At 39.3% G+C, this 23,210-nt stretch overlaps 1 protein-coding gene across 3 annotated transcripts in view; it reads left to right on the forward strand.

The window, feature by feature from the left end:
* SMYD3 (SET and MYND domain containing 3) overlaps positions 1 to 23,210 on the forward strand; it is a 706,268-nt gene that overhangs the window by 156,505 nt on the left and 526,553 nt on the right. The window lies entirely within an intron of this gene.

Below are 23,210 nucleotides of genomic sequence, written 5' to 3' on the forward strand. Positions count from 1 at the left end.
TACAATAATATAGTATTACCCAGTCATAAAAAAAAATAATAATGTGGTAATAATGGAGTATTACCCAGTCATAAAAAAGAATGAAACCTTGCCATTTGCAACAACATGGATGAATCTAGAGGGTTTAATACTAAGTGAAATAAGTCAGTAAGAAGAAGACAAATGCCATATGATTTCATTCATATGTGGAATTTAAGAAAAAATGAACAAAGGAAAATGAGACAAACCAAAAAACAGACTCTTAAATATAGAGAACAAATTGCTGGTTATCAGAGGGGAAGTGGGTGAGGGAATGAGTGAAATAGGTGAAGAGGATTAAGACTACACTTATTATGATGAGCCCTGAGTAATGTATAGAATTGTTGAATCACTATATTGTATACCTGAAACTAATATAACATTGTATGTTTGTCATACTGAAATTTAAAAGTGAATAAATAAATTAAATTATATTTAATTAAAATAAGTAAAATGGATGGAGTAAAATATACCACACAGATACTAATCAAAAAAAGGAGTAGTTGTATTAATTTCAGACAGAGTAGACTTCAAAACAAGGAATAGTAGCAGGGATAAAGAAGGGTGTTACTCAAGTTCAGAAGCGTTAGTTCCCCAAGAAGATAGAACATTTCTTAACAGGTATTTGCCCAACAAAAGAGCGCTCATCTATGTGGTGCAAAAGCTCATACTACTGCAAGGAGGAATAGATTAATCTATTTTTAGAGTTGGAGAAATATACAGATCCATCAAAGGAAATCAGGACATAACGGAACTTAACAACACCATCAATCAACTGAATATAATTGACCTTCATAGACTGCCTCATCCAACAACAGCAAAATACACGTTCTTCTCAAGTTCTCTTGGAATATTCACCAACAGAGATCCCATATTAGGATATAAAACAAGCCTGAACAAATTTAAAAGTAGTAATCTGACAGTGTTTGTTGTAAGAACACATTGGAATTAAACTCAAAATCAATGAAAAATAATCTTAAAATATGTGGAGATTAAACCACACACTTCTAAGTAACTCATCAGTCAAAGAAGAAATCTCAATAGACATTTAAAAATATTTTGAATTAGGGGTGACTGGGGGGTGCAGTTGGTTAAGGGTCTGATTCTTGATCTTGGCTCAGGTCACGATCTCATGGTTTTTGAGTTCAAGCCCTACATTGGGCTCTGTGCTGATGGTGTAGATCCTGCTTGGAATTCTGTCTCTCCTCTCTGCCCCTCCCCTGCTTGTGTGTTCTTGCTCGCTCTCTGTCTAAAATAAATAAATATTAAAAATATTTTGAATAAAAATGAAAACAGAAGTTTCAAAATTTTTGCAGTGCAGCAAAAGCCTACATACAGGGAAACTTATAGCATTGAATGCATACATTAAAAAAGAAGAAAGATATTAAATCAATTATATGAGTTTCTGTGTTGAAAAAGAAGAGAAAATTAATTGCACAGTTAGCAGAGGAAAAGCAATAATAAGAAACCAGTGGAATTCTAAACAAGGAATTAATAGCGCAAATCATTGAAACCAAAAGCTGTTTCTTTAAAAAGATCAATAAAATCCCAAGAGCCCAACCAGGCCAACTGAGAAAAAAATGAGTGAAAACACAAATTACTAATAACAGAAATGAAAGAGGGGACATCACTACAGATCCCACGAACATTAAAAGGATAATAAAGGAACACTATGAACAACGCTATGCCCATTAATTTTATAATCTAGATGAAATGGACCAATTTCTTGAAAGACAGAAGCTGCCAAAGCACACAAAATGCACATGAATAGGCTTGTATCTATTAAAGAAATTGAATCAATAGTTGATATTGCTCTAAAAAAGAAACAGCCAGGCCCAGATCATTTCTCTGGTGAATTCTATTGTGCATTTAAGGAAGAAATTATCCCCCCACCTTTTTTTTTTTTTTTTTTTTACAATCTCTAATAGGATGGAAGCAGAGGGAATACTTTTTAAGAGGTCAGCATTGCCGTGATAACTAAAATCAGTCAAAGACATTATGAGAGAAGAAAATTACAGACCAGTATCTGTCATGAACATAGATGCAGATATTCTCAATAAAATACTGACAAACCAAATCCATCAATATGTATAAAGAATTATACAGCACAGTCAAGTGAGATACGTCTCAGGTTTGCAATGTTGGTCCACAATACAAAAAATAATGGGCTAAAAAAGAAAAATTACATCTGCACTAGCATGTCAGTAAATGCAGAAAAAGCATTTGACAAAATCTAACATTCATGATAAAAATTGTCAGTAAACTGGAAATTTCCTCAGCTTGAAAAAGAGTATAAAAAACCTACAGCTAACATACTCAGTTGTGAGTAACCGGAGGTCTTGCAGTAAGTACAGGACAAATCAAGGATGTTACCCTTTCATTGCTCCTTTACAACATCCTTCTGGAAATTCCTAGTCAACGAAATAAGACAAAATAAAGAAATAAAAAGGATTCACATTTGGAAGAGAGAAATAAAGCTCTTTGTTAACAGATGACATGATCCGCTATGTAGGAAATCTGAAAGAAGTGACAAAAACCTCTTGGAACTAATAGGCAACTATAGCAAGGTTGTAGGATACAAAGTTGATATAGAAAAGTCCGCTGCTTTTTTACATATCAGCAATTAGTAAGTGGAATTTGAAATTAAAAACACAATACTGGGGTGCCTGGGTGGCTCAGTCGGTTACGTGTGCAACTCTTGGTTTTGGCTCAGGTCGTGATCTCACAGTTTGTGGGTTCAGGTCCCACCTTGGGCTGACAGTGTGGAGCCTCCTTGGAACTCTCTCTCTCTCTCTTCCTCTCTCTCTGCTTCTCCCCTGCTTGCTCTCTCTTAAAATAAGTAAGTAAACAAAAAATATAATACCATATCATTTATATTGGTACTCCCAAAATTGTTAGGTATAAATCAAACAAAATATGTATATCTGTATGGAGAAAACTACAAAACTTTGTTTAGTGAAATGAAAAGAAACAAAATAGGGGTGCCTGGGTGGCTCAGTCGGTTAAGCATCCGACTTCGGCTCAGGTCATGATCTCACAGTTTGTGAGTTCGAGCCCCACGTCAAGCTCTGTGCTGACAGCTCAGAGCCCGGAGCCTGTTTCAGATTCTGTGTCTCCCTCTCTGTCTCTCGCCCTCCCCCACTCATGCTCTGTCTCTCTCGCTCAAAAATAAACATAAAAAAAAAAAAAAGAAAAGAAGTGGAGAAATATTCCACATTGTAAGGATAAGAAGACTCAATATTGTGAAGATGTCAGTTCTTTCAGGTTGATCTATAAATTCAAGGCAATATCAGTCAAAACTCCAGCAAGTTATTTTGTGGATATCAATAAACTGATTCTAAACTTTAGAGATATAAAAGATTCAGAATAGCCAATGCCTTATTGTGGAATTACAAAGTTGGAGGACTGATGCTACCCACCTTCAAGACTTATAAAGCTATAGCAATTAAGTCAATGTATTACTGGCAAAATAATAGATGAATATATCAGTGGAAACAGACTGGGGAGCCCTGAAATAGACTTGCATAAAAAACAGTCAACTGCTCTTTGACAGAGGAGCAAAGGCAATACAATGGAACAAAGACAGTCTTTTCAACCGGTGGTGCTGTAGCAGTTGGACTTCAGAGGAAAAAGGGAATGGTCTAGACACAGACCTTACACATGCTACAAAAATTAGCTCAAAATGGTCAATAGACGTAAGTGTAAAACACAAGACTGTAGGACTCCTAGAAGATAGCACAGGAGTAAATCTACAATACAGTGGTACGATTCATGAAACAAATACTTGATAAACTGGACTTCATTAAAATTTAAAACATCTGGTTTGCAAAAGACAACGTCAAGAGAACGAACTGACAAAATACAGACTAGGAGAAAATATTTGCATAATTACAGACTGGGAGAAAATATCTGCAAAAGATCATATTTACATATGATAAAAGACTGCTACCCAAATATTCAAAGAACTCTTAAAATTTAACAATAAGAACACAACCTGATTAAAAAATAGGTAAAGATCTTGACAGGCATCTCACCAAAGAAGATACTCAGATGTCAGATACGCATGCAGGAAGATACCCCACCATCATATGCTATCCCAGAAGCACAAATTAAAATAACAGATATTATGAGATAACAAACAGTGAAATAAAATAACACTATATCTCTATTAGAAAGGCCAAGATCCAGAACATTGAAAACACCATACTCTGGTGAGGATGTGGGGCAACAGAAACTTATTTACTGCTGGTGGGAGTGCAACATGAAACAGCCAGTTTGGAAGACAGTTTGACAGTTTCTTACAAACTTATCATACTCTTACCATATCATCCAGTAATCATACTGCTTTCTATTTACCCAAGGGAGTTAGAAACTTAGGTTCACAGAAACAGGACAAGGCTAATCCAAGAAGCCAAAGATTCGAAGAGGCCACGTCAGTCTTCCTGGGCCTGACTGGCACTCTCAGATCACCGAGTTGGATTCGAACCACCGACAAATCCTCAGCGAGCCAGGTGAGTCCGTCAGTCAAAGACATAAGTCAAGCAAAGCACAGAGTCCTTGCTGGGTGCGCTCCCGTCCAAGCCATTACGGCGTGAATACGGAAGAGAAGTCGTGGTTTCTGCCCACGCACAGCTTCTAATTCTGACGGTCAAACCACAGATACCCAGAGAAGCTGTGGTTTCTGACTTTAAGTTGCCTTTGGGTTTCCCAGACAGGAAAACCTGAATAAGCATAAAAGACTGAGGTTACCAGAATAACGCACGTAGAGCCTTGCAAATGCTGATTGCTGGGTCAAACCCTTAGATCACCCTGACATTGGCTAAGAGGCCAGTATTCATGTTTGGTTGGAATTTTATTTGTATTCAGAGGATAGAGCCCTAGCCACACACACACACACAGGTGCACAAAACTGGGGGAAACGTCCACACCACCATATCTGCTGTGGATGTTTATAGCAGCTTTGTTCATAATTGCCAAAAGTTAAAGGAAACCACAATGTCCTTCAGTAGGTGAACAGAGAAATAAATTCTAGTAGTGCCGGACAGTGGAGTATTATTCAGCACTGAAAAGAAATTAGGTACCAAGCCATCACAAAGATATGGAGGTAATGTACATGCATATCACAAAATGAGAGAAGACAGCCTGAAAGGCTACATAGTATAATTCTAACCATATCACCTTCTGGAAAAGACAAAACTTCTCAGGCAGAGTAAAAAGCAGTGGTTACCAGGGGTTGGATTGTGGAGAGGGATGAATAGTCAGAGCAGAAGTCTTCTAGGGCAGTGAAAAATATTCTGTATGATATTATAATGATGGATACATATTAGTATACATTTGTTCAGACCCATAGTATGTACAACATCAAGAGTGAACTCTAATGTAAACTATGGACTTTGGATGATTATGATGTATTAGTGTAGGTTCATCAATTTTGACTGAGAAATCACTGGGGAGGGGGATGTTGATAATGAGAAGGCTCTGAATGTGGGGTGGTGGGGAGTATATGGGCATTCCTTCTGTCTTCCTCTCGGTTTTGCCATGAGCTTCAAGCTGCTCTAAAAATCAGTTATAGAATATAATATAAAAATAGAATATAATATAAAAATCATTATAGCATCATTATAGAAAATAATACAAAAGTCAAAACAATCCGAAAAAAAAATCCAAAAAAAAAAAAATCCAAAAGGTAATTATCTCTCAGGATATTTTTCCTGAATATTTCCATATTATAATATTGCTCAAAAATAGATATATGTTATTTTCCAGTTTACCCAGAAGAAAGTATATGTGATGGATGTATAGTGAAAGCAAGCCATACGTTTTCCACCCTCCCTCCTTCCTTTTGACCTGATAAACCAGGTTTAGCAAGGTTCTCCTCTGAAACGGCTACGGGCACCTCCAAGTGTTTACTTTCTCTCACCAGTCACACCCATTGTTCCAGATGGCTTAATTTTGTTTAATGCCTTCATCTTCTCCTTAACCATAGATCTTTTTCTCATATCTTTCACATTCCTCTCTATATATTGTGTATGTCAACATACAAGGGCACTTGGGTGGCTCAGTCAGTTAAGCGTCTGACTTGAGCTCAGGTCATGATCTCATGGTTTGTGGGTCTGAGCCCCGTGTCGGGCTCTGTGCGGACAGCTCAGGGCCTGGAGCCTGCTTCCGATTCTGTGTCTCCCTCTCTCTGCCCCTCCCTGGCTTGTGCTCTCTCTCTGTCTCTCAAAAATGAATAAATGTTGAAGAAAGAATAAAAGCTGTCATGCTTGCAATGTGCATGGCAGGGCAGTAGAAACAGAGCTGTTGGTATTTAGTGTGGTTTAAGAAGAGGAGCAGGGTTTTGGTGATAAGAGGTTTTTTTTTTTTGGTCAATTCTGGTGGATGAAGTTATCAGGGATACGTGGGCAGAGATGCAGGAGGAAAAATGAGGGGAATCAGATGCTTACCCATGCTGGGTGTGGATCAGCAGCTGGTGTTTCTGTCCAGAGGTCCGTCTTGGATGATCTTTCATGTGCCCTTCCCTTGAATGATTTGTCTTTGAGGAGACAAAATGCATTTTGATAATACTGTTTTATGTATGAAGGTGACAGTACTAGGCCTTAAGGTTTGTGACTTCTTACAGTCATGTCCCCCATGACTAGTGATACGTGTTCTCAAGGTACTCAGTGCTAAATGAGGGTTGGCTGTGGACTAGCAGTTTTTTCTGTGTATATGGTCTTTGTTATAAACATTATCATTGGACTAAGCTATCTGAGCCATTCATCCAGTTACTAAATATTGAGCACCTGTTGTTACGTGCTTTGTCCTGTGTGATGAAATACACACAGGGATGTGGATGGGGTAAGAGCACACGAGTACTGCACTAAATATAGCTCAGTGACACAGTCACCTTGTGAGTGGAGGACTCCAGCATGTCTTTCTTTAGTTTATCTTTGAAGTTTAAATATTTAGGGTTGTCAGACTTTATGGCAGGTGCATCTTGGGGAAGACTGATGTACTTTGGAAAATTTATTGTAGGATGCATTTTATTTTATTTTTTTTAAAATTTTTTTCAACGTTTATTTATTTTTTTGGGGACAGAGAGAGACAGAGCATGAACGGGGGAGGGGCAGAGAGAGAGGGAGACACAGAATCGGAAACAGGCTCCAGGCTCTGAGCCATCAGCCCAGAGCCTGACACGGGGCTCGAACTCACGGACCGCGAGATCGTGACCTGGCTGAAGTCGGACGCTTAACCGACTGCGCCACCCAGGCGCCCCTGTAGGATGCATTTTAAAAGCCTTTCCTATTTTTACTTGTCTCTTCATCTCAGAATTGCTCCGCTGAGGGGAAAACATGACCGTAAACATCAATTTAAAGTTTTTAGGAGTAATACATTATTAAGTACACGCTAATCATTTTGCTTGCTGTCTGTAATCTTCGCAGCACAATTGTACTGCTTTGATAAGTTTGTAACTCACTTTCGTTTCTGTTTTTGCTTGCCTTTCTCCACATCATGAATCTTTCTCCTATACCTGATAGCATCTTTGTTACTTCTTTTTTTTTTTTAGTCTGGGTGTGTTTAATGCCTTCTATTCTTGGGCTATATTTATCACCTTTTACTAGTAATTGTTTTCCTATATCGCATGCTTCATTAAAACCTTGGGTGTTTTATACGTGGATCTCCATGTTGCTGAAATAAATTAGACCTTCCTTTATCACTATTTTTTCAAACAAATTTATGTAAAACAAGAACTACCAACTTTTTCTTTGAATTTTTATTTATTTTTTTTGTGCTATACATTTTTTTAATATGAAATTTATTGTCAAATTGGTTTCCATGCAACACCCAGTGCTCATCCCAAAAGGTGCCTTCCTCAATACCCATCACTCACCCCCCCACCCCCCATCAACCCTCAGTTTGTTTTCAGTATTTAAGAGTCTCTTCTGCTTTGAACTACCAACTTTTAAATTAAATAATTTGGTGGATTACAGTTCTGCACTTTTGACTCAGTTTGTTGTAACATAATACTGTATGTGTGTAAATATGTTTGTGTATGTGTATTTTGTCCTAACTTTTACAGATCATGGATAAATCATCTTGATATTTTGACCATGTTCTAAAACGCAGCATCATGACAGCATTTATTTCATGTGATACATTAGATTTTGCTGCCTACCATTTCAAGGATAAAATATTTTTATTTTTTTAATTTTTAAAATGTTTTATTGTTGAGAGAGAGAGAGAGAATGAGCATGAGCGGGGGAGGAGGGGCAGAGAGAGAGAGAGAGAGACAGAATCTGAAGCAGGCTCCAGGCTCCCAGCTGTCAGCACAGAGCCCAACGCGGGGCTAGAAAACTCACAAACTATGAGATCAAGACCTGAGCTGAAGTCAGATGCTCAACTGACTGAGCCACCCAGGCACCCCAAGGAGAATATATTTTTAAACCAAAGAGGCTTCCTATCCAAAATATTTGCCTGTAATTCAGTTTCAGGTATGGCTACGTTTTGTACTTTTTAATGAAATGAGAATCACCTAGAGATCTTACTGAGATGCTTATTCTGGATTCAGTAGGTCTGATGTGTTGTCAGGCACCCAAATGAAGCCAGGCTGCTGGTACCGGTTGTTGTTGCCTTCTGTCATTTTGGGAGGAGGATATTCTCAGGAGGGCTCCTTTCAGTGATTCCTGGGATCTTCTCGCTCGCTCAGATGCCCACCCAGCTGGTCGAACTTGCTGTGAAGAGAGATCACTTTGGTGATTGCTTTGGTATCTTTCATGCCTGTGAGGCTCCTTTGCCTTCCTCTGCACTGCCATCTTTCCTGGGGAAAGGGGAGGAGGGCAGGGCCCCTTGCTTGGGAAGAGGACCCATAGCCTGGAGTTGTTTATTGAGCTGACTTGTGGTCTAAGAATGCTAGGAACTGTGTTTGTAGTTATGATCTATATAGAAGCGGATTTTTATTTTAGCTGGGAGACATAGTCTTAGCATGATAAGTGCAAATAAAATTTAATCAGTCTAGTAATGTTAAGTGTACTAGAAGCAGTTTCACTGAAAAGAATACTTCAGTAAAGTTTTTGAAAAGTGAGTATGAGGAATTTCTTTTTCTAAAACGACGACAGTTACTCCCTAGCCATTGTTGGCAGCTAATATTTCTGAGTATTGGATTTTTTTTTAAAGGATGTTTATTCTGTGTGTGCACATATTTTCACTTATGAACTTTTATAAACTTTAAAATCTGTATAAATAAGCAGATGGGAAAAACATGGTGGTGCATACTTTTTTTCCTCCTAGCACACTCAGTCAGTAAGTAGTATGCATGATTACCAGGTTAGACTTTTGAGGTTGCCCTTAAACCAAGGATTTTTAACATAAAATTTTGAAAACTGTATTATGTTCGTTGGGGTATTTACCTGAATGAAGGTAGAGACTATTTTACTTTTATCTCTGAGACAGTACTAAGTTTGAGAGGCACGAAGGGCTAACTTTAGACTATTCTAGCAGTTGCCTCTTGACATTTAGGAGAACCATTTTGGAAGAATTTGCTGTGATTCTCTTTTAAAGGTCTCACGCATTACTGGTCTTGGAGGTCTAGTCGAAAGTACTTATATATGTAAATGCATTTATTCATTTTGCAGGCATTTATTCACTGTGTAAAATATGCAAGGCAGTGTGAGAGATACTGCTGGCCAGGTGCAGCTCCCTTTCCAGGAAGTCCTCATTGCCTTTAGTACATGTCTCAGTGAGTTCACTGGTCTTCTTCATGGTGGGACAGAATCTTTAAGTCTTCTGATTTAACTTGATTGCAGTTTGTGTATGATACTCTACACAAAAGCATTGGTAAACTTAGGTCTCTTCCCCGCTTTTTGTCACCAGGCAGTGTCTTTAGTCTCTTCAGTGCTATCCTTGGTTTATTTTGTCATCTGTATCTGCTAAGTTGTTAAAACAGTTTAAATGAGTTATATATCTTCATTTGCATATTAGCATATCCTAGGTTCACAATCTCTTCCAAGGCTTTCATCCTTAACAAAGTTAAGAAATCTATTGGTTCAGATTGCATTGAAACCTTTATTTTAATAGGAAAGCCTTTCCTGGGACTCCCTAAACTAGTGACTGTTTTGTGAATATTCCTATTCATGTGAGATGAAGTTGACTCAGTTCTCTAGCAGCTGTGTAGGGAGAAGGCGAGACAGCTGTCTCAGGAAGTGTGAAGGGTGGAACAGGCTTTATCTCCATTTCTAGAACAGACTGTGAGCCCTGAGGGGTGGGAGTTTGGAATCCGTCCAGGGGGGACATAGCCATTGTGTGGAAGTCCCATTGCTCTCCCTTTCTGGTGGAAGCAAAGGGCTGTATTCACCTTAGAAGTAAAGAATTTTCCTTGTCCAACATTCTCTGTTCTCGTCAGACATTAGAATAGAACTGAACTTGGGGTGCCTGGGTGGCGCAGTCGGTTAAGCGTCCGACTTCAGCCAGGTCACGATCTCGCGGTCCGGGAGTTCAAGCCCCGCGTCAGGCTCTGGGCTGATGGCTCAGAGCCTGGAGCCTGTTCCTGATTCTGTCTCCCTCTCTCTCTGCCCCTCCCCCGTTCATGCTCTGTCTCTCTCTGTCCCAAAAATAAATAAACGTTGAAAAAAAAAATAAAAAAAAAATAAAAAGAATAGAACTGAACTAATCAGAAGAATGTAGCTAATTACGCCATCTCTTGGTTGTCTTGTTTTTGTTGGCTACAGCTTTGTTGAGATATAAATCATATACCATATAGTTTACCTAATTTTTTTAATGTTTTTTATTTTTGAAAAGCGGGGAGGGGTAGAAAGAGAGGGAGACACAGAATCCAAAGCCGGCTCCAGGCTCTTGAGCTGTCAGCACAGAGCCCGATGCGGGGTCTGAACCCATGAACCGTGAGATCATGACCTGAGCCGAAGTCAGATGCTTAACTGACTGAGCCACCAAGGCTCCCCTACCTATTTTTTAAAAATGTTTATTTATTTTGAGAGAGAGAGCGAGCGAGTGTGGGAGAGCGGGAGAAGGGTAGAGAGAGAGGGAGACACAGAATCTGAAGCAGGCTCCAGGCTTCAAGCTGTCAGCACAGAGCCCAATGCAGGGCCTGAACTCACGAAACGTGAGATCGTGACCTGAGCCAAAATCGCATGCTTAACTGACTGAGCCACCCAAGTGCCCCTACCTATTTTTTTTTTTAATGTTTATTTAATTTGAGAGAGAGAGAGAGAGAAAGAAAGAGAGAGAGATTGAGAGCGAGCAAGTGCAGGAGAGAGGGAGAGGGGCAGAGAGAGAGGCAGACACAGAATCTGAAGCAGGCTCCAGGCTCTGAGCTGTCAGCACAGAGCCTGATGTGGGGCTTGAACTCATGAACCACAAGATCATGACCTGAGCCAAAGATGGATGCTTAACTTACAGTTTACCTATTTAAAGTAAACAATTCATTGGTTTTTATTATATTCACAGAGTTGTGAAACCATCACCACAGCTAATTCTAGAACATTTTCATCACCCCAAAAGAAATTTCTAAGTCCATTAGAGGCACTTCCCATTTATCCCAGTCATTGTTGCCACTCCAGGCCTGGACAACTGGTCTACTTTCTTTCTCTGTGGATTTGTTATTCTGGATATTCTGGATATTTCGTATCAGTGGAATCATAGAATATGTGGTATTTTGTGACTGGCTTCTGTCACTTAGCATGATGTTTTCAAGGTTCATCCCTGTTGTAGCATATATCAATACTACCATTTTTTTATGTCTGAATAATTGTCCATTGCATGGATATGCCACATTTTATTTATACATTTATCAGTTGGTAAGCATTGGAGTCTCTCCACTTCTTTGGTGTGAAAATTCATGTACATATTTTTGTGTGGACACATGTTTTCATTTCTCTTAGCTGTGTACCTGGGACTAGAGTTGCTGCGTAATATAGTAATTCTGTATTTAACCTTTTGCAGAACTGCCAGATTGTTTTCAAAAGTGGCTCTTGATCATTTTTAGTAGCCATTTTCCCACCTGTACTTTCACTTTTCCCTGCTTTGATTCAGGCCCTGACACCCCTTCCCTGACTGTTGGAAGAAGCTCATAACTAGGCATTTGGCACAGTGCTTAAGGCTGTAGACTATGGAATTTGAGGAGAACAGTACCTCGGGTGTAACCCTGGAAAATTACTTAATTTCTGTATACCCCACTTTTCTCATCTATAATAGAAATTTGTGTAATGAAAGGATCTACCATGCAAATTCTTATAATTAGCATTAGATAAAATATACGTGTACATGCTTGATTCCAGTAAGTATTCAAAAAATATTAGGTTCTGTTGTCATTTTTTATGGAAAGATTGCTGGTTATCTAATGATTATTGGGCACTTCTTCCTTAATAATAGAATCCCACTTTAATTTGAGGTTGCAGCAAGCTCAGCTAAGGGTCATATGTTCTTACTTAACTTGCATTTAGGTGTGGCCTTGCGACTTCGTTCTGGCCAGCGAGTTATAAGTCGTGTGTGGGATTTTAGGAAGGGTCTTCAGAGGGTGGTTACTGCGGTGGATGGTGTACTTCTCTAGTGTTTACTCCTTCTTGCTGCCTGGATGGAAATGTCTGGAGCTCCAGTAGCCACCGTGGATTCGCTAATGACTATGAGAGGAGCTGGATTCCTGATCATCATGGTGCTGCCATTCCAGCTTGAGAATCCCAATTACGGACTTAGTTTACATGAGAGAAACCACAGAACCCTGTGTGGTCAAACCACTGTAATACTGGGTTTTCTGTTTTCTGTAGCCACGCCTACTTGGAAATTATGTATTATTACTGCCGTCAGTGTTTTCTTAGCTTAGGCCTTTAGGATCTATAGACTACTCATGTCTGGCCCCTTAATGTTTTTACAGTTTTCTCTATTGCTATCCCCTGTGCAGCAGCTGTAAGGATTGCCTTCGGGCTGAAGTCTGTACTTATTAAGTGCTATTCCGTGGTCTCGGATGCCCCCCTCCTTCCCTTTTAACCTCAATCACTTAGCTAATTCTTACTATTCTGTAGTTCTGGTTCACTGGTCATCTTTTATTACCTGGCTTCTGGTAGCCGTTTCTGCTCTTGAAATTTCCTGGAATTTTGTTACATATTTTGGCTATAACTTTTGTCATTTTGCATTAACTGTATTTTAGGAGTAGTATTTGGTGAAATGAGCTTGGCCTCTGAAATCAGATAACGTCTAAAGTTATCCGTCAATACCAGAGTTGGCTCCTTATGGTTCTGTGTCTACCCTAATCTAACTCAACTCCTCACCCTTTTTCAACACTGCACTCCCTGCCCCATCCTCTCTTCCGTATCACCTGGAACATGTTCTGTCATTTTAAAAACCTCCCTATCCTGAAAGTCTCTGAATGTTCCCTTCTCCTTCCTGCTCTAACTGAAACCTGCCTGCCTTCTGAGGACAGTGCTTCTGTCTTTCCAAGTTCTGGTTGTTTTTTCCCTATCCTAACTGTACCTCAGTGTCCAGAGAAACAGAGGGCTCTCTCCCCTTGCTGTTTTTAGATAATTTTTTCTTCTCCCTGAAAATTGCCAGCCACTTTGAAGCATTTGCCATCATACCCCCATGACCTCACCGCCTTCCAGCGATTTCTTCACATCCTGGCTCACTTTTTCTGTCTCCATCGTTACTCCTGGGTGAACGTCCATCCCACACCTGGCCTCTTGATGCCCACTTCTCATGGTCTTTGTCTTTCCCCCAGTTTAGGTGCCTCTTCTTAGGGCCATACCCTAGGACCGTGATGACCAAAAGCTATTACGACTGATACCTCAGTTTACCACTCTTCACCTGCTGCCGTCTTACGGGTCTCTAGCACAGGAGGTGATACCATGTGCTGCTGCTGGTCTGCTTCTGTTGTAGCATCAGCAGTCCTTGAAGGCAAGAACTATGTCTTTTGATCCGTATTTCTCCAGAACTGTCACAGTCCATGGTACAAAGAGTCTTGAGTGATTTTATGGGCCCAGTGAAGTAAAGAGCAGCAACAACAGGAAGGATGTGGCACCCAAAAGATCTTTGTATTAGAAAAAAGATAATTAAAATTTCCCATTGAAAATACCATATAATTTTTAAAAACCATTTGAGTAATGACATTTCAAAAATTGTTTTCTTTCCCATTTTCTCTGGGGGAAAATGCATGATATCATGTATTGCAGTTGGGATTCTCTCCGTTTAGTCAAGGTTGATCAGTTACAAATTTCCGTCTTCTAAAGATTATTGTAAATGAGCTATAAACAGGGAAATTACTTTTTAGTAAAATGGGTTAGCTTACCTAGAAAGAGTTAATTATCTTTTCTCTCCTGTGCTGCAGACTTTTCTCTACCAGCCTAATGAGGGGAGGGGGAACTTGATGCATTAAGATTTTCTCAGCCTTTCTTCTGACCTATGTAGAAAAATAGAAGCGTTCAATACAACCTTATTATATCTGATTCTTTTTTTCTTTTGAGATAAGAGAAAAATGTATACAAGTTTTGTATTATTTGGGTCCAGGTGTTAACTTCTAGAACATTTAAAACTCATGTTGACTGAGAGTTTCCCCAAAAGCACTAGTTTCATTGTTACATTTTATTCATGTTTGGTTGCTTCTAAGCTAAGAAGTAATTACCATTTAATTACATACATGAATATTTCAGTAAATAACGTGTACTGTTTCTGTACTCTCTTCCAATAATGTAGAGTTAACTGTATGAAGAACTTGAAAATAACTGAGAAAAACATTCTAAAGGTTTCTAAAATTCTGAATTTCTAGAATGGCTAAACTTTTAAAAATACTTCTGCTCAACACTGAAGTGTTTCAAATGATATCTAGGAACTTCTTTTGAGAGTTGCTTTAAAAACAAAATCTCTTAGGGGCGCCTGGGTGGCGCAGTCAGTTAGGCATCTGACTTCAGCCAGGTCACGATCTCGTGGTCTGTGAGTTCGAGCCCCGCGTCAGGCTCTGGGCTGATGGCTCAGAGCCTGGAGCCTGTTTCCGATTCTGTGTCTCCCTCTCTCTCTGCCCCTCCCCCGTTCATGCTCTGTCTCTCTCTGTTCCAAAAATAAATAAACGTTGAAAAAAAAAAAACAAAAACAAAATCTCTTAAAGGAATAATAGTAATGTGATGGTACTAAGAAAAATTAGCTCTTTCTATGAATCAAGCACAATGTTGAGAGATTTACATATTTAATTCTCATTACAGCCAAGTCGTGTTGGTACTATTATTCTCTTTTAGTCTCGTGGTTTAGAGGTATTAAATTGCTCAGCATCATACAGCTACTAGGTGGTAAACTAGAATTTGGTTCTAGGCCATATGGTTCCAGTGTCAATGATTTAACCACCCTATTGTATTCTCTTACAGTGTCTAGTTGAGAAATAATACAGACACAGTCTGTGGGAAATTAATTTACAAAGCATGCATCTAATAAGAGATTAAACTCAATAAATTATTAAAAATTAAATTGAGGGGCACCTGGGTGGCTCAGTTAAGTGTCCAGTTCTTGATTTCGGCCCTGGTCATGATCTCATGGTTCATGGATTTGAGCCCTCATCAGGCTCCATGGTAGCCCTCCTCAAAATAAATAAATAAACTTAAAAAACAACAGCAACAACAACTTCAAGTTTCATGTTGTTCTCCAAAAGAGAGAATGAGTTACTTGAGATTTCATTATGCTTGTTTCCAGAGGACTTCAGGAAATTTGTAATTAAAAGTTAAACAAAGTAATAGACCTAATTATAAAATAGAAGGGCAAATTTTTAAGGCAGGTGGAAGGAGAAGATGCTTCTGGGCCTCTGAAATGAAGAGATTACTATAATTAGATAGTGAATTTGGCTTTTGGTTTTCTCACTGTTAAAGCTAAAATACAGTCACAGTGCTGTTGAGATTATTTTTTTTTTAAGTTTCATTTTTTAATAAGAGGAAGATGATGGAGAATTCTTCCTTCGTGACACACTGTTTCCTGGAACCGAAATCAAGGTGACCATCTTTTGCCAGTTTGAAGACTTAGGTCCTAGTCTATTGATGAAAATGTTGATCAGCTATCCTTATACCTTATTTGAAATTCTGCCCATTGGTACTTTGATTTTCATGTTAATGCTCTGTGGTATTTATGCTAACAATGCTTACCTGTTTAAAGGGTATTTGATTTCACTCTTCGGGCAAAATCAGATTTTTTCTTCTTTCTCATATTTTTATTACTTTGGATTTCAGGAAGACTTGGGGAAATTGAACACATCTCTTGACTTACCAGAGTCCTATTACCTGACTAGGCTGAGAGGTTTCCCGTTTAGGAACAGAGATGTTGTCATTAGATCAAATCCCTCTTCAGTGCCTTTTGGTCACAGCTTTCTTCAGTTTACCTTAAACTGCTTTGCCTTAAAAACCAGCTGTAAGTCACCAGTTCTTTGATGCGTATTTATTTTTGAGGGGGGGGAGGGGCAGAGAGAGAGGGAGACACAGAATCTGTCAGCACAGAGCCCGATGCAGGGCTCAAACTCATGAACCATGAGATCGTGACCTAAGTTGAAGTCAGTTGCTGTGCTTTTTTTTTTTTTTTTTCCTCCGTAAGTGCTAATATGAGTTTAAATTGCTTGTGTTTTGCCCAGGAAGGTATGGTGCCTGGGGATCATAGATTTATTGTTTTCTGAAATAATTGACCATTGCATTTTCTTGTTTTGTACTTTGAATATTAGAAGTCTGAAATAAAGTGATAAGGGATGTGGAAAAATGAATCCAAACCAATTCTGCTTTTCTGTGTTATGAGTCTGTATTACTTTGACCACATCTGCTACTTTGTACTAAAAAGTATTTGAGGAGCACCTGGTTGGCTCAGTTGCTTGAGCGTCCTACTCTGATTTCGACTCAGGTCATGATCTCATGGTTGTGATATCTAGCACCGCCTTGGGCTTTGCGCTGACAGCAGAGTGCACTTGGGATTCTCTCTCTCCCTCTCTCTGCCCCTCCCCCACTCATTCTCTCTTTCTTGTTCTCTCTCTCTTTCTCTCTCTAAAATAAATAAACATTAAAAAAACCCCACTATTTGATAGTTAGGTGGACGGTGGATGAGAATCTCTAATTAAAAAAAAAAGCCTTTAGGCCCATACCAACATAATTACCATCTGGAAACAAAAATGGAAGTTTCCTTTTCTGTATTATTATGAATATTTATGTCAAAGAGAATGCTTTCTGTTTAGCATTTTGCAGTGTATTTTATTTGGTCAGAGTAAAAGCAGTTGTACTACCCTTGGAGGGAGTAGCATGACTTTTTATTTGGGATAATCTCCTTTTCATAGTGCAGAATTTCATTTGCTCCAGAAATTTCCATGGGGAAACAGGCAGGTACTTGGGTACATAACACTAACGTTTCTAATGAATCAGGAGTCTGAGATTTTGGAGATGTTTACAAACAAAGATTCTTTAAAGAAATATTATTTCTGTGGTCTCTTTTAAAAATTATATTTAGACTTCACTTATTTTGGGTTTTGCCTTTTAAACAAATGGAGCTCTTTATTCTAAAACAGTCCATATTCCTCATACTCCACAGAGCATCTTTTGTCCTGATTATGTGAAGAAATATTTTCATAGGAATTGTTACTGGAGAATCTTCCTTAAAACTTGTGTTCAGGGAGGGGTACTCCATCAGACATCCTGCGGTCAGCCCTCTTTTTTTAGCAAGCGTGAGTGGTGCCGGCAGGCTCTATCTGATGAAGTCTGCTCTTTCTCTCAGCTCACATTTCTTCTCAAAGCTCATAGTGATCAGCCTTGAAAAAGGACAAAAGTGTGCAAAAGATTGCTGGGCATGGATCTTTAGCCCAGAAGAGGCTGCAAAGACACATGCTGGGTCCTGGGTTGCTTCAGATCGTACAGGGCTGTGCTCCATCCAGATGAGTGGCTTCGGAGGCTGATGGGGTGGCCGGGCTTCCTTGCGGTGCCCGAACCGCCTGGCCAGCAGTGAGTGTGCGGGTGGCCGTTGAAGGAGAGCTTTGACTGCAAGGGACACCAGGAGACACTTGAGGGGTGGAGACATATTGTCTGTGTATGAATGTGTTGTGGATGCGTTGTTTTCTGTGCAGAGTTTAAAATGGATTCTGCAGCTGCCAGGGCTGGGGGAAATTTGAATCACTAGGATTTGTTTTCTATATCCTTCCCAGGAAACTTCTTTTCCTCCACCTGGCAACTGCCCATATTATTTTAGAGCAGAGGTTTGTTTGTTTGTTTGTTTTGTATTTTTTTTAATGTTTATTTATTTTTGAAAGAGAGAGAGACAAGGAGTGTGAGTGGGGGAGAGGCAGAGAGAGAGGAAGACACAGAATCGGAAGCAGTTTGTGCTGACAGCTGAGAGCCTGACACGGGGCTCAAACTCACAGACTGCGAGACCATGACCTGAGCCACCCAGGTGCCCCCTAGGGCAGAGTTTTAAACCCTTCGATAGTTTCCCCCCCTGCTGATAACCAAGGACAGAGAGACATTCCCTTAAATATAACCCTAGTTGTTGGGATTTGAAGGAGCCACTTAATCTCATTTCTTCTTTGATTTTTTAGACACAGTGATTTCTCCTGTATCCATACACAACTTCTAGATTTGTATACTGGAGGAACAAGTAATTTTGCTCTGTTTTTATTTCTTTTCTACATTTCCTTTGCCTGTGCTGTTGGAGAAGCTAATTATGTCCCAGCCTTTACTTGGAAGAGAGGACTTAACTTGTTTTGCTCCATGAACCACTGTATTGGGGCCACTGAGCTACCTGAGAATTTTCTCCGATTTGACACTGTGTTCTACAGCCTGTCACAGTTTGTAAGAATGAGTAATAGGGGATTCCTTGTTGCTTTTTTTGTGGACATAGTGAAAGATAACACTGATTTTGGTGTAAAATAATTTTAATAGCTTCTCCTATTTGGGGTTAGAATGCTATTATTTCTCTCTTGAGTGGAGAGGGGAAAAGAGGTAAATTAATCATTTTCTGTTACTGATATGTTGCTAACCTATTTCCTAGATTACTTTTCATTCAGAAAGTCCATTTGGACTTTGAGCTAATCATTTTGTAAACCGGATGTTTCTGTGATCTGAAAATTCTATATTCATCACTTTTCTGTGCCTCTGAGACTACCGTAATTCACCTAAAACGTGTACAACTTTTGTCATCTTCAAATTTAGTTAATATTTGTTACTGGCACAAGAGAAGCAGAATCAAATAATTTCAGTATTGGAAGGAAACTCCCCTAACTCATTCTCCTTTGCAGTGGTGGAATTTGCTTCACAGGATTCTGTTCTCAGCCTGAGCCCGAGAGAGAAGCAGGACCTCTTCCGGGGCTCAGTGGTTGTCTGATCAAACACACACCACTTTTCTCTTGGATTCATTTGACCTGTTTTTGAAACTTGAGAACTTGTTATTTGATATGTAACCCTGAACATTTAAATAACTCATGTTAAGGAATTTCTTCCACCCATCAAAACAACAATTAAATTATTTAGGTACTTAGAGTAATCTTGCTATTCACTTTGCCAGCATTCTGTGAAAATTCATGAAAGCCTGTGGTTGGTAGCTATGGGAGGGAGAGGACACAGTTTTGCTTGCTAACCTGTTCATCGCTGATCTTCTGAGGTAGCTTGATTCTGCCCATTAATTTTTAAAATCAAGAAGAAACACCTTCTATAGCTGGGGCTTTATATTTGCAAGTAACAGAAATTGCCTTTTTTTAAAAGTTTATTTATTTACCTTGAGAGACAGAGAGAGCAAGTTGGGGATGGGCAGAGAGAGAGGGAGAGAGAGAGTCTTAAGCAGGCTCCACACTGTCAGCACAGAGCCCGATTTGGGACTAGGACTCATGAACTGTGAGATCGTGACCTGAGCCAAAGTGGATGGCTTAACCGACTGAGCCCCCCAGGCGCCCCACCTCTGAATAACTTACACCAGAAAAGGGAGAGGAGGGAAAATCTGAGAAGTCGGGTCTGAGGAGGGCAGCACTCAGGGGAGTCCCAGTGACTTCCTCCTCTGGAAAATTCTGTCCCAGAGCATCCTGTCCCAGTTTTGGCTCCCATTGTCACATTGGCTGGACACACTGGGCGTCTTTTTGCCGCTTGCGGCTTCTTCTGTTTTCAGGCTTATTGGAGGCCCCGTGGCCTTCTTGGTTTTCTCCCACAAATACACTGACTTAAGTCTCAGAGCTGTTAGTGGTTTCCTCTGCCCAGTCACGTTTTGGGTTTGTTGTGATGTTTTCCTGGGTGGCGAGTGATACTCAGGTTGGCTCTCTAACGCGTGCTGTCATTTTGATTGTGGGGAGAGTTAAGGAGATTAGAAAATTATGTCACTGCTACCGTTCCTTCAGAATTTTCTTTTGTCTGTTTTTCAATCTACTGAATCTTGAGTTCCATTCCATTTTGTTTCCAATATTATTTGTTTGGAAACTTTCTCTTAAGTGATTTTGCAAGAAATTTGTTGATGTTATTTGTGCCTCTGGTTTTGCTCGTCCTCTTAGATCACTGTGTTCTATTTCGTATGTTGTATAATTTCCTGCTGATGCTGTCCTTAGTTTTCTGTTATTTTTAAAGTCTTGACTTACATGTTTAGCTCATTTATTTTCAGTTTTTTTAACATAAACATTTAAAGTTATAAATGTTCCTGTAAGTAGTGTGTTCATTTTATCTCAGAAGTTTTGGTATTTTTCCATTATTTAATCAATTTTTGGGATGCCTGGCTGGTTTAGTATTACATGTGACTCTTGATTTCAAGGGGAGTTCCATCCCCTATGACTTGGGTATAGAACCTACTTAAAAAAAAAGTGTGTGTGTTTGTGTGTGTGTGTATACTCTAATTTCATTATAATTCTTTGATCCTTGAATTCTGTAAAAGCATGCTTTTAAATATTCATGCATATGATATTTCACTGGGTTTGTTTTTGTTACTGATTTCTAATTTAATTCCCTTATGGTTGGAGACAGTGATCTATATGATATCGATTCTTTGGGATTTTTGAGATTTGCTTTGCAGTTTACTTTGTGGGACCTTTTGTAAATGGTCAGTGGGTGCTGAACAGGAATATGTGAATGCACATTCATATAAAAGGGATAAGGGTCTGTGTATTGCCTGAGATAGAATAAATTATTGAGCCCCTATTCTTTAAAAAAATTAAAAAAAAAATTTTTTTTTTCAACGTTTATTTATTTTTGGGACAGAGAGAGACAGAGCATGAACGGGGGAAGGGCAGAGAGAGAGGGAGACACAGAATCGGAAACAGGATCCAGGCTCTGAGCCATCAGCCCAGAGCCCGACGCGGGGCTCGAACTCACGGACCGCAAGATCGTGACCTGGCTGAAGTTGGACGCTTAACCGACTGCGCCACCCAGGCGCCCCTAAAAATTTTTTTTAATGTTTATTTATTTTAAAGGAGAGAGAGTGTGTGAATGGGGGTGGGGCTTAACCAACAGAGCCACCCAGGTGCCCTGAACCCCTGTTCTTTATCTACTTGGTTTAGAATTCCTGAAAAAGACTTTGTATCTTTTTATAGCAATAACTAATACTTATATGGTGTTTACTATATTCAAGGCACTATTTTAAGGGCCTTACAGGTATTAACTTATTGTGTCGGTCATTTTTCCTTCAGATCTGTTTCTTGTACTTCATATATTTTGAGACTGGGTACATTTGTCACTAGGTACCTAACACCTGGTGACTGGAGTCTCTTATCATTGAGTATTTACCTTATTTATCTCTAACAAGATCTTTAACTGTAAAGTGCTTCCCCCCCCCCCCCCCCGAAATTGATGTAATTACATAGGCTTTTCCTTTAGTTAATATTTGCTTGGCATATCCATTTCATCCTCCTTTGTGGGTCCTTTTATTTGATGTGTGTCTCTTAACAGCTTATGGGTAGATTTTGGTTTTGTCCAGTTTTACCCAAGAGCAGTAGTCCAGTGTGATAGTCATAGTAAGAGCTTGAAGGCCAGGTTGCTGGGGTTTGCATTGTTGCCTGGGATGTTGATATGTGACAGCCACAATTCTATACTTGGGGATGGCAGGCATTTTGGCTTCCCTTTATTTAGATTTTAACCTCTGCCCTTGTTTTATGCTCCGTACCTGACCCTTGCTGTCCCAGAGGTAAGTACCTGGTATATTTAGGTTCTGATTCTCTTTAGGATTTTGTTTTTACCCTTTCAGTATCACCTGCCATGCACTTTATGGTGTGTCTTCTTAGTTTGCACTATGTTTTTTTTTATCTTTTGAAAAATGTATTGGTGTATCCCCAAAGTAGTCATAATAAGACTGTTTAGGGGCGCCTGGGTGGCGCAGTCGGTTAAGCGTCCGATTTCAGCCAGGTCACGATCTCGCGGTCCGTGAGTTTGAGCCCCGCGTCGGGCTCTGGGCTGATGGCTCAGAGCCTGGAGCCTGTTTCCGATTCTGTGTCTCCCTCTCTCTCTGCCCCTCCCCCGTTCATGCTCTGTCTCTCTCTGTCCCAAAAATAAATAAACGTTGAAAAAGACTGTTTACTTACAGGACTATTTGAAATTAAGTACAAACTATCGATGTAAAAATCTTTGAATAGTACCAGGCCCATTAGAAGTGCTTGGAAGGATTTGTTTTTGTTTTGTCATTGATAGTGAAATTACAGTTTGACTTTTTCATGCTCTTGGCTGCCCTGAAAGTATCCACAATCCTTCCTGCCTTTTATTTGTCACTATTAATTTTATCATCAGGTTCATTTATTTTTTATTTTATAATTCAACCTTTTCTTCATCTTTGCTTTTTTCTTATGCAGGTGATTTGAGGGAGATGTAACTTTGGAGCATCTCAATTCAGCATGTCTAAAGTAGTAACTGGATTTAATGGAATTTTGACATCATTTTCCAGAGGAGGATATTCATAATTAAACTATATGATAGGTTAAGACGTATACAATTTTTTTTATATTTGAAGAGTATAGGATACTTCCATTCCAAGTAGTTACGGGGACTGAATTCTCTATTTCATATGGAGAGATTAAAATCTCTGTGAAGTAAAACTTCCGGTTTCAGTGGGAATCTCTGATTTTAACTGATTTTTTTTTTTTTATTATAAAGGACATTAGTGGTGGTGATGGTTGCACATCAAATGAATATACTTAATGCCATTTTCTAAAAAACAAAATTCAACTGAGTAAACTTTAAAGATTTTATTGGCTTTATTCAGAAGTTCATGAATTGGGTGGGATCCAATGTAGCAGACAGAAAGTAGCCCTGAGA

This window comes from Prionailurus viverrinus, chromosome F1, assembly GCF_022837055.1.
Source record: "Prionailurus viverrinus isolate Anna chromosome F1, UM_Priviv_1.0, whole genome shotgun sequence".
In the NCBI taxonomy this organism is placed as follows: domain Eukaryota; kingdom Metazoa; phylum Chordata; class Mammalia; order Carnivora; family Felidae; genus Prionailurus; species Prionailurus viverrinus.